The following is a 17,704-nucleotide window of genomic DNA, read 5'->3' as shown; positions in this document are numbered from 1 at the left end:
CCTTACCAATCTAAGCACTCTCAAGAGTCTTCTCCAACACTACAGTTCAAAAGCTTCAATTCTTCAGTGCTCAGTCTTCATTACAGTCCAACTCTGACATCCATACATGACTACTGGAAAAACCATAGCTTTGACTATACAGACCTTTGTCAGCAAAGTAATGTCTCTGCTTTTTATTTTAATATACATTTATTTATTTTAATTGAAGGCTAATTACTTTACAATATTGTATTGGTTTTGCCATACATCAACATGAATCCGCCACAGGTATACACATGTTCCCCATCCCAAAACCCCCTCCCTCTTCCCTCCCCGTATCATCCCTCTGGGTCATCTCAGTGCACCAGCCCCAAACATCCAGTATCAGGCATCGAACCTGGACTGTTGATTTGTTTCATATATGATATTATACAAGTTTCAATGCCATTCTCCCAAATTATCCCACCCTCTCCCTCTCCCACAGAGTCCACAAGACTGTATACATCTGTGTCTCTTTTGCTGTCTCGCATACAGGGTTATCATTACCATCTTTCTAAATTCCATATATATGCATTAGTATACTGTATTGGTGTTTTTCTTTCTGGCTTACTTCACTGTGTATAATAGGCTCCAGTTTCATCCACCTCATTAGAACTGATTCAAATGTATTATTTTTAATGGCTGCATAATACTCCATTGTGTATAGGTACCACAGCTTTCTTATCCATTCAGCTGCTGATGGAAATCTAGGTTGCTTCCATGTCCTATCTATTATAAACAGTGCTGCAATGAACATTGGGGTACACATGTCTCTTTCAACTCTGGTTTCCTCAGTGTGTATGCCCAGCAGTAGGATTGCTGGGTCATAAGGCAGTTCTATTTCCAGTTTTTTAAGGAATCTCCACACTGTCCTCCATAGTGGCTGTACTAGTTTGCATTTCCACCAACAGTGTAAGAGGGTTCCCTTTTCTCCACACCTTCTCTAGCATTTATTGCTTGTAGACTTTTGGATAACAGCCATTCTGACTGGCGTGAAATGATACCTCATTGCGGTTTTGATTTGCATTTCTCTGATAATGAGTGATAAAGAAGACATACAGATGGCTAACAAACACATGAAAAGATGCTCAATGTCTCTGTTTTTTAATATGCTGTCTAGGTTGTTCATAGCTTTTCTTCCAAAGAGCAAGCTTTTTTTTTTTTTTTTTTTTTTAATTTCATGGCTGTAGTCACTATCTGCAGTGACTTTGGAGCCCAAGAAAATGAAGTCTGTCACTGTTTCCATTGTTTCCCCATTTAGTTGCCATGAAGTAATGAGACTGGATGCCATAATCTTCATTTTTTTAATGTTGAGTTTTAATCCAGCCTTTTCACTCTCCTATGTCAATTTCATCAAGAGGCTCTTCAGTTACTCTTTGCTTTCTGTCATAAGACCGATGTCATCTGCATATCTGAGGTTATTGATATTTCTCCCAGCAATCTTGATTCCAGCTTTGCTTCACCCAGCCTGGCTTTTGTACTCTGCTTAAATTTTAAATAAACAGGTTGAGAATATACAGCTCTGTCATACTCCTTTCCCAATTTGGAACAAGTCTTTTATTCCATGTTCAGTTCTAAGTATTGAGACTTGAGCTGTATATAGATTTCTCAGGAGGCAGGAAAGGTGGTCTGGTATTCCCATCTCTCTCAGAATTTTTCAGTTTGTTGTGATCCACACACTCAAAGGCTTTAGCATAGTCAATGGGGCAGAAGTAGATGTTTTTTTCTGGAATTCTCTTTATTTTTCTATGATCCAATGGATGTTGGAAATATGATCTCTGGTTCCACTGCCTTTTCTTTCTTTCTTTTTTTTTTTATGGGGAATAAATGTGTTAATACTTAGTAAAATATTTAGATGTGACTGAAACATACACTGTATTATATAGGTAGTTTTTTACATATTTATTTGTGTATTTTTTTAAATCAATTTATTTACAGGACTAATTATAGGTATCTTATGTACCCATAATGGCCTTTTTTAAAATTTTATTTTATTTTTAAACTTTACATAATTGTATTACTTTTGCCAAATATCAAAATGAATCCGCCACAGGTATACAAGTGTTCCCCATCCTGAACCCTCCTCCCTCCTCCCTCCCCATACCATCCCTCTGGGTCGTCCCAGTGCACTAGCCCCAAGCGTCCAGTATCGTGCATCGAACCTGGACTGGCAACTCGTTTCATACATGATATTTTACATATTTCAATGCCATTCTCCCAAATCTCCCCACCCTCTCCCTCTCCCACAGAGTCCATAAGACTGTTCTATACATCAGTGTCTCTTTTGCTGTCTCGTACAAAGGGTTATTGTTACCATCTTTCTAAATTCCATATATGTGCGTTAGTATACTGTATTGGTGTTTTTCCTTCTGGCTTACTTCACTCTGTGTAATAGGCTCCAGTTTCATCCACCTCATTAGAACTGATTCAAATATATTCTTTTTAATGGCTAAGTAATACTCCATTGTGTATATGTACTACAGCTTTCTTATCCATTCATCTGCTGATGGACATCTAGGTTGCTTCCATGTCCTGGCTATTATAAACAGTGCTGCGATGAACATTGGGGTACACGTGTCTCTTTCTCTTCTGGTTTCCTCAGTGTGTATGCCCAGCAGTGGGATTGCTGGATCATAAGGCAGTTCTATTTCCAGTTTTTTAAGGAATCTCCACACTGTTCTCCATAGTGGCTGTACTAGTTTGCATTCCCACCAACAGTGTAAGAGGGTTCCCTTTTCTCCACACCCTCTCCAGCATTTATTATTTGTAGACTGTTGGATCGCAGCCATTCTGACTGGTGTGAAATGGTACCTCATAGTGGTTTTGATTTGGATTTCTCTGATAAGGAGTGATGTTGAGCATCTTTTCATGTGTTTGTTAGCCATCTGTATGTCTTCTTTGGAGAAATGTCTATTTAGTTCTTTGGCCCATTTTTTGATTGGGTCATTTATTTTTCTGGAGTTGAGCTGTATGAGTTGCTTGTATATTTTTGAGATGAGTTGTTTGTCAGTTGCTTCATTTGCTATTATTTTCTCCCATTCTGAAGGCTGTCTTTTCACCTTGCTAAGAGTTTCCTTTGATGTGCAGAAGCTTTTAAGTTTAATTAGGTCCCATTTGTTTATTTTTGCTTTTATTTCCAATATTCTGGGAGGTGGGTCATAGAGGATCCTGCTGTGATGTATGTCAGAGAGTGTTTTGCCTATGTTCTCCTCTAGGAGTTTTATAGTTTCTGGTCTTACCTTGAGATCTTTAATCCATTTTGAGTTTATTTTTGTGTATGGTGTTAGAAAGTGGTCTAGTTTCATTCTTTTACAAGTGGTTGACCAGATTTCCCAGCACCACTTGTTAAAGAGATTGTCTTTAATCCATTGTACATTCTTGCCTCCTTTGTCAAAGATAAGGTGTCCATATGTGCGTGGATTTATCTCGGGCTTTCTATTTTGTTCCATTGATCTATATTTCTGTCTTTGTGCCAGTACCATACTGGCTTGATAACTGTGGCTTTGTAGTAGAGCCTGAAGTCAGGTAGGTTGATTCCTCCAGTTCCATTCTTCTTTCTCAAGATCGCTTTGGCTAGTCGAGGTTTTTTGTATTTCCATACAAATTGTGAAATTATTTGTTCTAGCTCTGTGAAGAATACTATTGGTAGCTTGATAGGGATTGCATTGAATTTATAAATTGCTTTGGGTAGTATACTCGTTTTCACTATATTGATTCTTCCAATCCATGAACATGGTATATTTCTCCATCTATTAGTGTCCTCTTTGATTTCTTTCACCAGTGTTTTATAGTTTTCTATATATAGGTCTTTAGTTTCTTTAGGTAGATATATTCCTAAGTATTTTATTCTTTCCGTTGCAATGGTGAATGGAATTGTTTCCTTAATTTCTCTTTCTGTTTTCTCATTATTAGTGTATAGGAATGCAAGGGATTTCTGTGTGTTGATTTTATATCCTGCAACTTTACTATAGTCATTGATTAGTTCTAGTAATTTTCTGGTGGAGTCTTTAGGGTTTTCTATGTAGAGGATCATGTCATCTGCAAACAGTGAGAGTTTTACTTCTTCTTTTCCAATTTAGATTCCTTTTATTTCTTTTTCTGCTCTGATTGCTGTGGCCAAAACTTCCAAAACTATGTTGAATAGTAATGGTGAAAGTGGGCACCCTTGTCTTGTTCCTGACTTTAGAGGAAATGCTTTCAATTTTTCACCATTGAGGATAATGTTTGCTGTGGTTTGTCATATATAGCTTTTATTATGTTGAGGTATGTTCCTTCTATTCCTGCTTTCTGGAGAGTTTTTATCATAAATGGATGTTGAATTTTGTCAAAGGCTTTCTCTGCATCTCTTGAGATAATCATATGGTTTTTATTTTTCAATTTGTTAATGTGGTGTATTACATTGATTGATTTGCAGATGTTGAAGAATCCTTGCATCCCTGGGATAAAGCCCACTTGGTCATGGTGTATGATCTTTTTAATGTGTTGTTGGATTCTGATTGCTAGAATATTGTTAAGGATTTTTGCATCTATGTTCATGAGTGATATTGGCCTGTAGTTTTCTTTTTTTGTGGGATCTTTGTCAGGTTTTGGTATTAGGGTGATGGTGGGCTCATAGAATGAGTTTGGAAGTTTACCTTCCTCTGCAATTTTTTGGAAGAGTTTGAGCAGGATAGATGTCAGCTCTTCTCTAAATTTTTGGTAGAATTCAGCTGTGAAGCCGTCTGGACCTGGGCTTTTGTTTGCTGGAAGATTTTTGATTACAGTTTCAATTTCCATGCTTGTGATGTGTCTGTTAAGATTTCCTATTTCTTCCTGGTCCAGTTTCTAAATCCAGCTTGAACATCTGGAAGTTCTCAGTTCACATTCTCTTGAAGCCTCACTTGGAGAATTTTCAGCATTAATTCATAGTGTGTGAGATGAGTGCAATTGTGCAATAGTTTGAGCATTCTTTGGCATTGCCTTTCTTTGGGATTGGAATGAAAACTAGTGTTTTCCAGTCCTGTGGTCACTGCTTAGTTTTCAAATTTTCTGTCATATTGATTACAGTACTTTCACCACATTATCTTTTAGGATTTGAAATAGCTCAGCTAGAATTGCATTACCTCCCCTAGCTTTGTTTATAGTAATGCTTCCTAAGGCTCACTGGAATTCACATTCCAGGATATCTGGCTCTAGGTGAGTGAGCACACCATTATGGTTATCTGGGTCATTAAGATCTTTTTCATATAGTTCTTCTGTGTATTTTTCCCACTTCTTCTGAATATCTTCTGGTTCTATTAGTTCCATACCATTTTTGTCATTTATTGTGCCCATCTTTGCAAGAAATATTCCCTTGTTATCTCTAATTTTCTTGAAGAGATCTCTGGTCTTTCTCATTCTATTGTTTTCCTCTATTTGTTTTCACTGATCCCTTAGGAAGGCTTTCTCTTCTCCCCTTGCTATTCTTTGGAACTCTGCATTCACATGGGTGTATCTTTCCTTTTCTGTCTTTTGATTCTCTTCTTTCCTCAGCTATCTGTAAGGCCTCCTTAGACAACATTTTGCCATTTGGCATTTCTTTTTCTTGGGGGGTGGTTTTGATCAATGCCTCCTGTACAATGTCAGGAAACCTCCTTCTATAGTTTTTCAGGCACTCTGTCTATCAGATCTAATCCCTTGAGTCTATTTGTCACTTACACTGTATAATAGTAAAGAATTTGATTTAGGTCATACCTGAATGATCTAGTGGTTTTCCCTACTGTCTTCAATTTAAGCCTCAATTTGGCAACAGTAGTTCATGATCTGAGCCACAGTCAGCTCCTGGTCTTGGTTTGTTTGTTTGTTTGTTTTCCAAGCTGTATAGAGCTTCTTCAACTTCAGATGTAAATATAATCAATCTGATTTTGGTATGAACCATTTGGTGATGTCCACGTGTCGAGTCTTCTCTTGTGTTGTTGGAAGAGGTTGTTTGTATGACCAGTGTATTCTCTTGGCAAAACTCTGTTAGCCTTTGTCCTGCTTCATTTTGCACTCCACAGCAAAACTTTCCTGTTACATCAGATGTCTCTTGACTTCCTACTTTTGCATTCCAGTCCCCTCTGATGAACAAGATTATATATACATAATCTTTATATATATATATATATATAATTTTTTTTGGTATTAGTTCTAGAAGATCTTGTAAGTCATCATAGAACCATTCAACTTTAGCTTCTTCAGTATTACTTATTGGAGCATAGACTTGGATTAAATGACATATTGAATGGTTTCTCTTGGAAATGAACACAGATCATTCTGTCATTTTTGAGACTGCACCCAAGTACTGCATTTCAGACTCTTTTGTTGACTATGAGGGCTATTCCATTACTTCTAAGGGATTCTTGCCCCCAGTAGTAGATATCTTATGGTTATCTTAATTAAATGTGTGCATTCGGATCCATTTTAGTTCACTGATTTCTGAAATGTCAACGTTCACTCTCACCATCTCCTGTTTAACCACTTCCAATTTACCTTGATTCTTGGATTTAAGTTTCCAGGTTCCTTTGCAATACTGTTCTTTGCAGCATCTAACTTTACTTCCATCACGAGTCACATCCACAATTGGGTGTTGTTTTCCCTTTGGCTCTGTCTCTTCATTCTTTCTGGAGTTATTTCTCCACTCTTCTCCAGAAGTATATTTAGCACCTACTGACCTGGTAAGTTCATCTTTCAGTGTCGTATCTTTTTGCCTTGTCATACTGTTCATGGGGTTCTCAAGACAAGAATACTGAAGTGGTTTGCCATTCTCATCTCCAGTGGACCACGTTTTGTCAGCCATTACCTCTACCATAGTTTGGTCTGAGGGCAAACAACAGGGAAAGAAAACAGCTTCACACATCAACAGAAAATTGGATTAAAGATTTACTGAGCATGGTCCCACCCATCAGAACAAGACCCAGGTTCCCCCACAGCAAGTCCCTCCCATCAGGAAGCTTCCACAAGCCTCTTATCCTTATCCATCATAGGGCAGACGTAATGACAGAAAACAATGGAATATCAGATAGTCAAAGGGGTAGTTGAATATATATATATATATATATATATATATATATATATTTAAACGAGTTAAAAAGCATTCCATTGTATTCTCTGAAATCACATTATGTGAATCACCCCTGCTACCTATGCATAAAGATTGACTTGTGCTATCCTTGGCCTCTTAGTGAAAAATGACAAACACAAGTCAATAGAAAAGTGCATGCTATTTGGGCTCACCAGTGCTTTTATTGTTCATGGGTATGGTTTATATTAAAAGCATAGTTGATAATAGTGCCAATTTTAGTTCTTTCACTTACTAGCTTTGTGACCTTGGCAAATCACTTAAATTTTCTTAGTCTTAGTATCATCTCATAAAAAGGGAAATAAAATATAATATATTTAAAATATTTGGGATGGTGCCAGACATATAGAAAATGCTAAATGACTATTAGTGATCATTATCAAAATTATTTGAAATTTAATTAAACTCATAGACAGCAGAGGACTAAGTAATGTATGATTAGCACTTGAAACTGTTGCCTATTTTCATAAGTGTTTTATTTTGTTGGTGCTGTAGATAACAATGACAGCATTTTATGACTAAAAAGACATGTAATAGTGAAAACTAACCAAAAGAACTGCAAACTTATACCACAATAACAACAAAGATCAACTTCAAAACTACAGACTAGTTTATCTTGCCTTTATCCAGTAAGAGTCAAGGGTATGCTAAATTGAGAACTGATTAACCAGTTAAGAGAGAAAAATCATCCAAATAAAAGTATCTTTCCTTAAAGAAAGTGACAAATGAGCTTCCCAAAGTCAAACCTGAGATCTCTTCCACTGAAGAAGCACAAGCTGGAATCAAGATTGCCGGGAGAAGTATCAAAAGCCTCAGATATGAAGATGATATCACCATATGGCAGAAAGTGAAGAGGAACTAAAAAGCCTCTTGATGAAAGTGAAAGTGGAGAGTGAAAAAGTTGGCTTAAAGCTCAACATTCAGAAAAGAAAGATCATGGCATCTGGTCACATCACCTCAGGGGGAATAGATGAAGAAATAGTGAAAACAGTGTCAGACTTTATTTTGGGGGGCTCCAAAATCACTGCATATGGTGACTGCAGCCATGAAATTCAAAGACACTTACTCCTTGGAAGGAAAGTTATGACCAAACTAGATAGCATATTAAAAAGCAGACACATTACTTTGCCAACAAAGGTCCGTCTAGTCAAGGCTATGGTTTTTCCAGTGGTCATGTATGGATGTGAGAATTGGACTGTGAAGAAAGATGAAGAATTGATGCTTTTGAACTGTGGTGTTGGAGAAGACTCTTGAGAGTTCCTTGGACTGCAAGGAGATCCAACCAGTCCATTCTAAAGGAGATCAGTCCTGGGTATTCTTTGGGAGGAATGATGCTAAAGCTGAGACTCCAATACTTTGGTCTCTTCATGCAGAGTTGATGGACTGAAAAAGACTCTGATGCTGGGAGGGACTGTGAGCAGGAGGAGAAGGGGACGACAGAGGATGAGATGGCTGGATGGCATCACTGACTCGATGGACATGAGTTTGAGTGAACTCCGGGAGATGGTGATGGACAGGGAGGCCTGGCATGCTGCAATTCGTGGGGTCAGAAGGAGTCAGACACGACTGAGCGACTGAACTGAACTGAACTGAACAATTATTCACTCTTTTTGACTGAGAAAAGCTTTTGAGATGCAGTACAAAGTTTCATTATTTTCAGAAAATAGAATTCTACACTGGAAACCTATTAACTCTGGATGCAGTTCAAGATGTTATTTGAAAATATTCTTTCAACACACACTACAGGTATTTAATCAGATGCTTTTCTCTCTGTCTCTGTATATGTATATACACCAAGTTGTGTGTGTGTGTGTGTGTGTATTTTATATACATATATATATATATATATATATATATATATATATATATATGCAATTTGATCATTAGAAATGCTCATACGAAGTGGTACCAAGACTCTAAAGCTAAGGATAATATACACATAATTTCTAAGGCAGACACAGCTTTGAAACTCTCTGCCTATCTTGATTTACTATGCTGAGTTCCAGGGTTGTAGTATACAGAATAAGTTGAGTATGTTTCTATATATACCCTAATAACAGTGGGGAATCTGTTTACTGCAACATTTGTCAGTGTTTCTCTGAGCATTAGTACAGTTAGACGAGTTAAACCTTTAGCCTGGGGAAACCTTTAGCTGAGGAAACTAGTTAAAATTCAGATTCCTGGGCTACATCTCAAAATTTTGCATTTAAGTATCTTTTGTGAAACAAGGAATCAACACTTTTTGCAAGCTCCAGAGGAAGCACAGATAGTCTATGTACATTTTGAAAAACATTACCTTTTCTTAGGATGTGAGGCTGCAAAAGAGTCTGGCTGCCGTGTCAGGACAGAAAAGGCAAGCAAAAATGAGTTTAAGGGCATCCAACTAGAAACTTGTACCTGTATATTATGGGGCACATGGATAAAAGCATTCACTGAGGAGGTTTCCGTTACCCAGGATCACAAAAGGTTAAACAATCAAACAGCCATGTGACTGATAATTACTTTTTAGGGGTTGTACTAACATAACAGAGGACCAGAATAAGGAATGTTAAAAGCAAAGGGTTGACAGGGACCTGTGAGAGAGGAGTAGCTATGGATACAACGCTTAACCAACAAAGCTATGTTTTAAACTCATAACTGTCTGACTTCAATTCCATCTATGCTAGTGGTTCTCAAACTTAGAACATTTTAAGGCTGTCTAGAAAACTCCTTAAAATGATTCTAATCCATTTCTGGAGATTCTTACTCAATAGAGATGAAATGGAGCAAGATAATCCTAATGAACTTTGTATTAGTTAGGATCTATACCCTGGTGACATAGTGATAAAAAATATCTTTGTGCCAATGCAGAAGACGCATGAGATCCAGGTTCAATCTCTGAGTCAGGAAGATCCCCTAGAGTAAAAATGCCAACCCACTTCCATATTCTTGGCTGAGAAATCCCATGGACAGAGGAGCCTGGTGGGCTACAGTCCATGGGGTTGAAAAGACTTGGACATGTCTGAGCGATATAATAGTTGAAAATAACATTTTGGCTCAATAACCCTGATGAAAATGTACTCACATAACCATACCAACATGCAAAGGAAGCTTAGAAATGTAATCTCTAGATAAACAGTATGTATACTGCTGAAACTTAAGGGACTGTCTATAACTAAAATAAAGAAGGGAAAAATAGATGTTAGGAGAGAGCTAGCAGTCTCTGCCATAGTATTCAAACTCCACTTTCTAAAACAAACAAACAAACCAAAAAAAAAAAAAAAAAAAAAACTGTCTACAGATGAAGTTAATCCTGGTTGTTGTTGTTCTGTCACTAAGTTGTGTCCAACTCTTTGCCACACCATGGACTGCAGCATGCCATGCTTCCTTGTCCTTCACCATCTCCCAGAGTTTGTTCAAACTCATGCCTATTGAGTCAGTGATGCCATCCAATCATCTTATCCTCTGTCACCCTCTTTTTCTCCTACCCTCAATCGTTCCCAGCATCAGGGTCTTTACTAATGAGTAGGATCTTCACCAATGAGTTGTCCCTTCATATCAGGTGGTCAAAGTATTAGAGCTTCAGCATCAGCATCAGTCTTTCCAATGAATGCTCAGGGTTGATTTCCTTTAGGATTGACTAGTTTGATCTCCTTGCTGTGGACGGAACTCTCAAGAGTCTTCTCCATCATCACAATTGAAAGCATAAATTCTTTGATGCTTAGCCTTTTTTATGGACCACTCTCACATCCATACATGACTACTGGAAAAACCATAGTTTTGACTATATGGGCCTTTGTCATAGAATGCTGTAACGAATATGAGTGTGATGGCTAGTTGTTAGCAGAAGCCCAGAGAAAACCTATAGAAGCAGTTTGATCTCATTTCCACAATATCTGCATTAGTTCTAATAATATCATTGTCTAAAGTTAAAGCCGCACTAAGCATGGCCGAGAGGAGCTACCCCACATCTGAGTTCAGGGGCAGAAGCTGGGAGGACCCCATGCCCAAAGGGCGGTGGCCAAGAGGGGTTACCCCACGTTCGAGGTCAGGGGTGGCAGCCTAGAGTGCCAGGCTGCAACAGCGCAGAAACAGCTGAGAAGAGCTACCCAAGTCCGAGATCAAGGGCAGCGGCCGAGAGGAGCTACCTCACGCCACCATGCCTGAGGCCAGGGGTGGCGGCCAAGAGGAGCTACCCCATGCCCGAGGCCAGGGGCGGCAGCCAGGAGGAGCAACCCCACATCCAAGGAGCGGTAGCTGCATGGGCGCAAGAGGGCCTAGAGGAGCTAGCCCACGTTGAAGGTCAGGAAGGGTGGAGGTGAGGAGATACTCCTCGTCCAAGGTAAGGAGCAGCAGATGTGCTTTGCTGGAGCAGCCGTGAAGAGATACCCCATGCCCAAGGTAAGACAAACCCAAGTAAGATGGTAGGTGTTGCATGAGGGCATCAGAGAGCAGACACAATGAAACCATACTCACAGAAAACTAGTCAGTCTAATCACACTAGGACCACAGCCTTGTCTAACTCAATGAAACTAAGCCATGCCTGTGGGGCAACCCAAGACGGGCAGGTCATGATGGAGGGATCTGACAGAATGTGGTCCACTGGAGAAGGGAATGGCAAACGACTTCAGTATTCTTGCCTTGAGAACCCCATGAACAGTATGAAAAGGCAAAATGATAGGATACTGAAAGAGGAACTCCCCAGGTCAGTAGGTGCCCAATATGCTACTGGACATCAGTGGAGAAATAACTCCAGAAAGAATGAAGGGATTGAGGCAAAGCAAAAACAATACCCAGCTGTGGATGTGACTGGTGATAGAAGCAAGGTCCGATGCTGTAAAGAGCAATATTGCATAGGAACGTGGAATGTCAGGTCCATGAATCAAGGCAAATTGGAAGTGGTCAAACAAGAGGCGGCAAGACTGAATGTCGACATTCTAGGACTCAGTGAACTAAAATGGACTGGAATGGGTGAATTTAACTCAGAGGACCATTATATCTACTACTGCGGGCAGGAATCCCTCAGAAGAAATGGAGTAGCCATCATGGTCAACAAAAGAGTCCGAAAGGCAGTACTTGGATGCAATCTCAATAATGACAGAATGATTTCTGTTCATTTCCAAGGCAAACCATTCAACATCACAGTAATCCAAGTCTATGCCCTAACCAGTAATGCTGAAGAAGCTGAAGTTGAACGGTTCTATGAAGACCTACAATACCTTTTAGAACTAACACCCAAAAAAGATGTATTTTTCATTATAGGGGACTGGAATGAAAAAGTAGGAAGTCAAGAAACACCTGGAGTAACAGGCAAATTTGGCCTTGGAATATGGATTGAAGCAGGGCAAAGACTAATAGAGTTTTGCCAAGACAGTGCACTGGTCATAGCAAACACCCTCTTCCAACAAAACAAGAGAAGACTCTATACATGGACATCACCAGATGGTCAACATCAAGATCAGATTGATTATATTTGTTGAAGCCAAAGATGGAGAAGCTCTATACAGTCAACAAAAATAAGACCAGGAGCTGACTGTGGCTCAGATCATGAACTCCTTATTACCAAATTCAGACTTAAATTAAAGAAAGTAGGGAAAACCACTAGACCAGTCAGGTATGACATAAATCAAATCCCTTATCATTATACAGTGGAAGTGAGAAATAGATTTAAGGGCCTAGATCTGATAGAGAGAGTGCCTGATGAACTATGGAATGAGGTTCGTGACATTGTACAGGAGACAGGGATCAAGACCATCCCCATGGAAAATAAATGCAAAAAAGCAAAATGGCTGTCTGGGGAGGCCTTACAAATAGCTGTGAAAAGAAGAGAAGTGAAAAGCAAAGGAGAAAATGAAAGATATAAACATCTAAATGCAGAGTTCCAAAGAATACCAAGAAGAGATAAGAAAGCCCTCCTCAGCGATCAATGCAAAGAAATAGAGGAAAACCACAGAATTGGAAAGACTAGAGATCTCTTCAAGGAAATTAGAGATACCAAGGGAACATTTCATGCAAAGATGGGCTCGATAAAGGAAAGAAATGGTTTGGACCTAACAGAAGCAGAAGATATTAAGAAGAGGTGGCAAGAATACACAGAAGAACTGTACAAAAAAATTTTCATGGCTCAGATAATCACAATGGTGTGATCACTCATCTAGAGCCAGACATCCTGGAATGTGAAGTCATGTGGGCCTTAGAAAGCATCACTACAAACAAAGCTAGTGGAGGTGATGGAATTCCAGTTGAGCTATTTCAAATCCTGAAAGATGATGCTGCACTCAATATGCCAGCAAATTTAGAACACTCAGCAGTGGCCACAGGACTGGAAAAGGTCAGTTTTCATTCCAATCCCAAAGAAAGGCAATGCCAAAGAATGCTCAAACTACCACACAATTGCACTCATCTCACATGCTAGTAAAGTAATACTCAAAATTCTCCAAGCCAGGCTTCAGCAATATGTGAACCATGAACTTCCTGATGTTCAAGCTGGTTTTAGAAAAGGCAGAACAACCAGACACCAAATTGCCAACATCAAGTGGATCATGGAAAAAGCAAGAGAGTTCCAGAAAAACATCTATTTCTGCTTTATTGACTAGGTCAAAGCCTTTGACTGTTGGATCACAATAAACTGTGGAAAATTCTGAAAGAGATGGAAATACCAGACCACCTGACCTGCCTCTTGAGAAATTTGTATGCAGGTCAGGAAGCAACATTTAGAAATGAACGTGAAACAACAGACTGGTTCCAAATAGGAAAAGGAGTACGTCAAGGCTCTATATTGTCACCCTGCTTATTTAACTTGTATTCAGAGTACATCATGAGTAACGCTGGACTGGAAGAAACACAAGCTGGAATCAAGATTGCAGGAAGAAATATCAATAACCTCAGATATGCAGATGACACCACCCTTATGGCAGAAAGTGAAGAGGAACTCAAAAGCCTCTTGATGAAAATGAAAATGGAGAGTGAAAATGTTGGCTTAAAGCTCAACATTCGGAAAACTAAGATCATGGCATCCGGTCCCATCACTTCATGGGAAATAGATGGGGAAACAGTGTCAGACTTTATTTCTGGGGGCTCTAAAATCAGTGCAGATGGTGATTGCAGTCATGAAATTAAAAGATGCTTACTCCTTGGAAGGAAAGTTTTGACCAATCTAGATAGCATATTCAAAAGCAGAGACATTACTTTGCCAACAAAGGTCCGTCTAGTCAAGGCTATGGTTTTTCCAGTGGTCATGTATGGATGTGAGAGTTGGACTGTGAAGAAGGCTGAATGCTGAAGAATTGATGCTTTTGAACTGTGGTGTTGGAGAAGACTCTTGAGAGTCCCTTGGACTGCAAGGACATCCAACCAGTCCATTCTGAAGGAGATCAGCCCTTGGATTTCTTTCGAGGGAATGATGCTGAAGTTGAAACTCCAGTACTTTGGTCACCTCATGCGAAGAGGTGACTCATTGGAAAAGACTCTGATGCTGGGAGGGTTTGGGGGCAGGAGGAGAAGGGGACGACAGAGGATGAGATGGCTGGATGGCATCGCTGACTTGATGGACGTGAGTCTGAGTGAACTCCGGGAGTTGGTGGTGGACAGGGAGGCCTGGCGTGCTGCGATTCATGGGGTCACAAAGAGTTGGACACGACTGAGTGACTGAACTGAACTTAGCGGAAAGTTAAAAAAAAAAAAAAATCCCTGGGACGTTACAAAACGGACATATTAGTTGATTTAGCAGCTCGAAACCCACCTCCTCACGTCTCATGTGGTTTCATTCCCAAAGCTCTTAGCACTAGAAAAGTTGGCAAAACCAATACAATTATGTAAAGTTTAAAAATATAATAAAAATTTTTTAAAAGTTATAGGAATAAAAAGAAAGTCACATTCAATTGGAAAAGTTCAAAAGAGGCTTCCTGAGAGAAATGACAGTTGTGATACATCTTGAAAGATGGTAGAATTTTGAAAAGTTGAAGAGGAGAATATTCTGATTCAAGGAAACAACTTAACAACAGGATCAGTGCAAGCAAAAACATAAACAAGAGGCATTTTCAATGAACCTCTAATTCAACTCAATGATATTTAGAATAATTCTAACAAAAAGTTGTGTAAAAGAAGATGGAGAATTTAAAATAAAAGTCAGAAAGTTGTAGTTCTTCTCCTTTATCTACTTATATTTTAATTTAATTTTCCTGGGTTAGGGATGATAATACAATTTTGAGACAATTTAGCTTTCCACTAGTTTCATATCAAGAGACATACATGCTCTAACAAATTAGAGGGTGGAAAGTTTAAATACACCAGAGACTCTGCTCCACTAAGCTTCTCTTATATTACCATTAAATTTTCTCCCTTGTGCTTCTGAATTTGTTCAGTGGACATCAACTCGAATGTCTTTTTTCCAGCTTTTAATGCTTTCTAGTTCAAATGGTAGCATTTTAGCATATTATTTTTGATATATGAATATGCAGTTCATCTTTATTAATATTTCTAGTCAGTCAGTAAAGGGGCTGTGTAACAGAAAGACGATTTTTATCTGACTGTACTATGAGGTCATTTGACAGTAGCTAGGGGCAAAACTGTAAAGTGCTGCAGAAATTGTCAAATGTGTTTAGTCTTCATTGATATAAGTTTTTTACATCACCTTTCAAATTTTATTCTCTTTCTTTCTAATGTATTGATCCTTCATCCTTTTGATAAAGCAATTTCTCTATGTATCTTTATATTTTTCTTTAAAAGTTCATCATGAAACATTGTCAGTCTTAAATTTCCCAGTTAGTGATGTCAGAAAAATACATACCAACTTGCCATTTCTGAAAAAGAAAGATGATATTTACCATCAACTGACATATACTATATTTGTTTATATAGCAGGATATTTACTTTGAAGTTACAAAAAATACAGTTCAAAACCTGTGTCTGTCACCTTCTAAGTAAGTGACCCTGAGCAAGTTACACACACTTAAAAGAGATAATACATACAAAACAATTTGCACAATACTTGGCATATAATAAATACTCAACAAGTAGTATTTTTTTTACTATGTATATAAGAAAGAAATAATAATTTCATCAAAAGGATGATTAGTAAATAGGTGTTTATGACTAATTTTTAACACCGACTTTTTAGAAATTCTAAAAGCAGCAGAAGAACTTAATATCTTTTTCAGAATAGTTAATGATGGATTCAGAAATTATTGTCCCAAGGTTGAATATCATTTGAATCAAAAGTTTGAAATGATTAAAATTAAGTCATTTCTGTTGCAGTTAGAAATAAAATAAAGCATATGAAGCAATGACTTCTCTTTTAAAACACTTTCACATCAAATGTGACTCATTGTTTTCTTTTTCAAATGGGGCATTCCATTTTTATTTCTTTGGAATTAATTTGCTCATTTTAGACAAAATAATATATTACAGTACATTGAAATTTCAAGGAATCCAAGGTGGAACACATTATCAAGTGGTTAGAATAGCTCAGAGAAAATTTTGGAAATAATCAGAATATCAATATGATAGACTTTTTTAGCTATTGACAAATATTGTGTATATTTTCCATAGCGTATAACTTGAATCCTCTTTTGATCTGTCCTTGGCAGCTATATATACACAGTCAAAAATTGTATTCACATTTTTCTGAGTAAAAACCTTGCTCATATTCGATTCACCTTTTTTATCTATATGTTTTTGTCTGTTGTTCAGTCATTAAGTCGTGTCTGACTCCTTGCAACTCCATGGACTACAATGTATCAGGCTTCCCTGTCCTTTACTATCTCTCAGAATTTGCTCAAATTCATGTCCATTGAGTTGGTGATGCCATCCAACCATCTCATTTTCTGCTGCCCTCTTCCCCTTTTGTCTTCAATCTTTCCCAGCAACTAATGAGTCTTTTCTAATGCATCTTTTCTAATGAGTCGACTCTTTACATCAGGTAGCCAAACTATTAGAACTGCAGCTGCAGCATCAGCCCTTCCAATGAATATTCGGGGTTTATTTCCTTTAGGATTGCCTGGTTTGATCTCCTTGCAGTCCAAGGGACTCTCAAGAGTCTGCTCCAGCACCACAACTCAAAAGCATCAATTCTTCAGCTCTCAGCCTTTTTTATTGTCCAGATCTCACATCAGTAATTGACTACTGAAAAAAACCGTAGCTTTGACTATATGGACCTTTGTTGGAAAGTGATGTCTCTGCTTTTTATTATGCTGCCTAAGTTTGTCATAGCTTTCCTTCCAAGGAGCAAGTGCTTTTTAATTTCATGGCTGCAGTCACCATTTGCAGTGATTTTGGAGGCCAAGAAAATAAAATCTGTCACTGTTTCACTTTTTCCCCTTCTATTTGCCATGAAGTGATGGGACCGGATGCCATGATCTTAGTTTATTGAATGTTGAGCTTTAAGCCGGTTTTTCACTCTCTTCTTACCTCATCAAGAAGCTTTTTAGTTTCTCTTCACTTTCTGCCACTAGAGCAGTATCATCTGCATATCTGAGGTTGTTATTTCTCCCAGCAATCTTGATTGCAGCTTGTGATTCATCCAGCCGGGCATTTCACATGATGTGCTCTGCATAGAAATTAAATAAGCAGGTTGACAATATACAGCCTTGGTGTACTCTTTTCCCAATTTTGAACCAGTCCATTTCTTCA

General features: G+C 38.4%; 1 pseudogene; it reads left to right on the top strand.

Annotated features, from left to right (window-relative positions):
* The first annotated feature begins 11,877 nt into the window (after nucleotides 1-11,877).
* LOC139181233 (craniofacial development protein 2-like) lies at nucleotides 11,878-12,678 on the top strand (annotated as a pseudogene).
* The last annotated feature ends 5,026 nt before the right edge of the window (nucleotides 12,679-17,704 follow it).

The sequence above is a fragment of the Bos indicus genome, chromosome X, assembly GCF_029378745.1.
Source record: "Bos indicus isolate NIAB-ARS_2022 breed Sahiwal x Tharparkar chromosome X, NIAB-ARS_B.indTharparkar_mat_pri_1.0, whole genome shotgun sequence".
Taxonomy (NCBI): domain Eukaryota; kingdom Metazoa; phylum Chordata; class Mammalia; order Artiodactyla; family Bovidae; genus Bos; species Bos indicus.
Note: the sequence above shows the minus strand (reverse complement) of the source record. Positions and strands in the feature narration are given on the sequence as shown.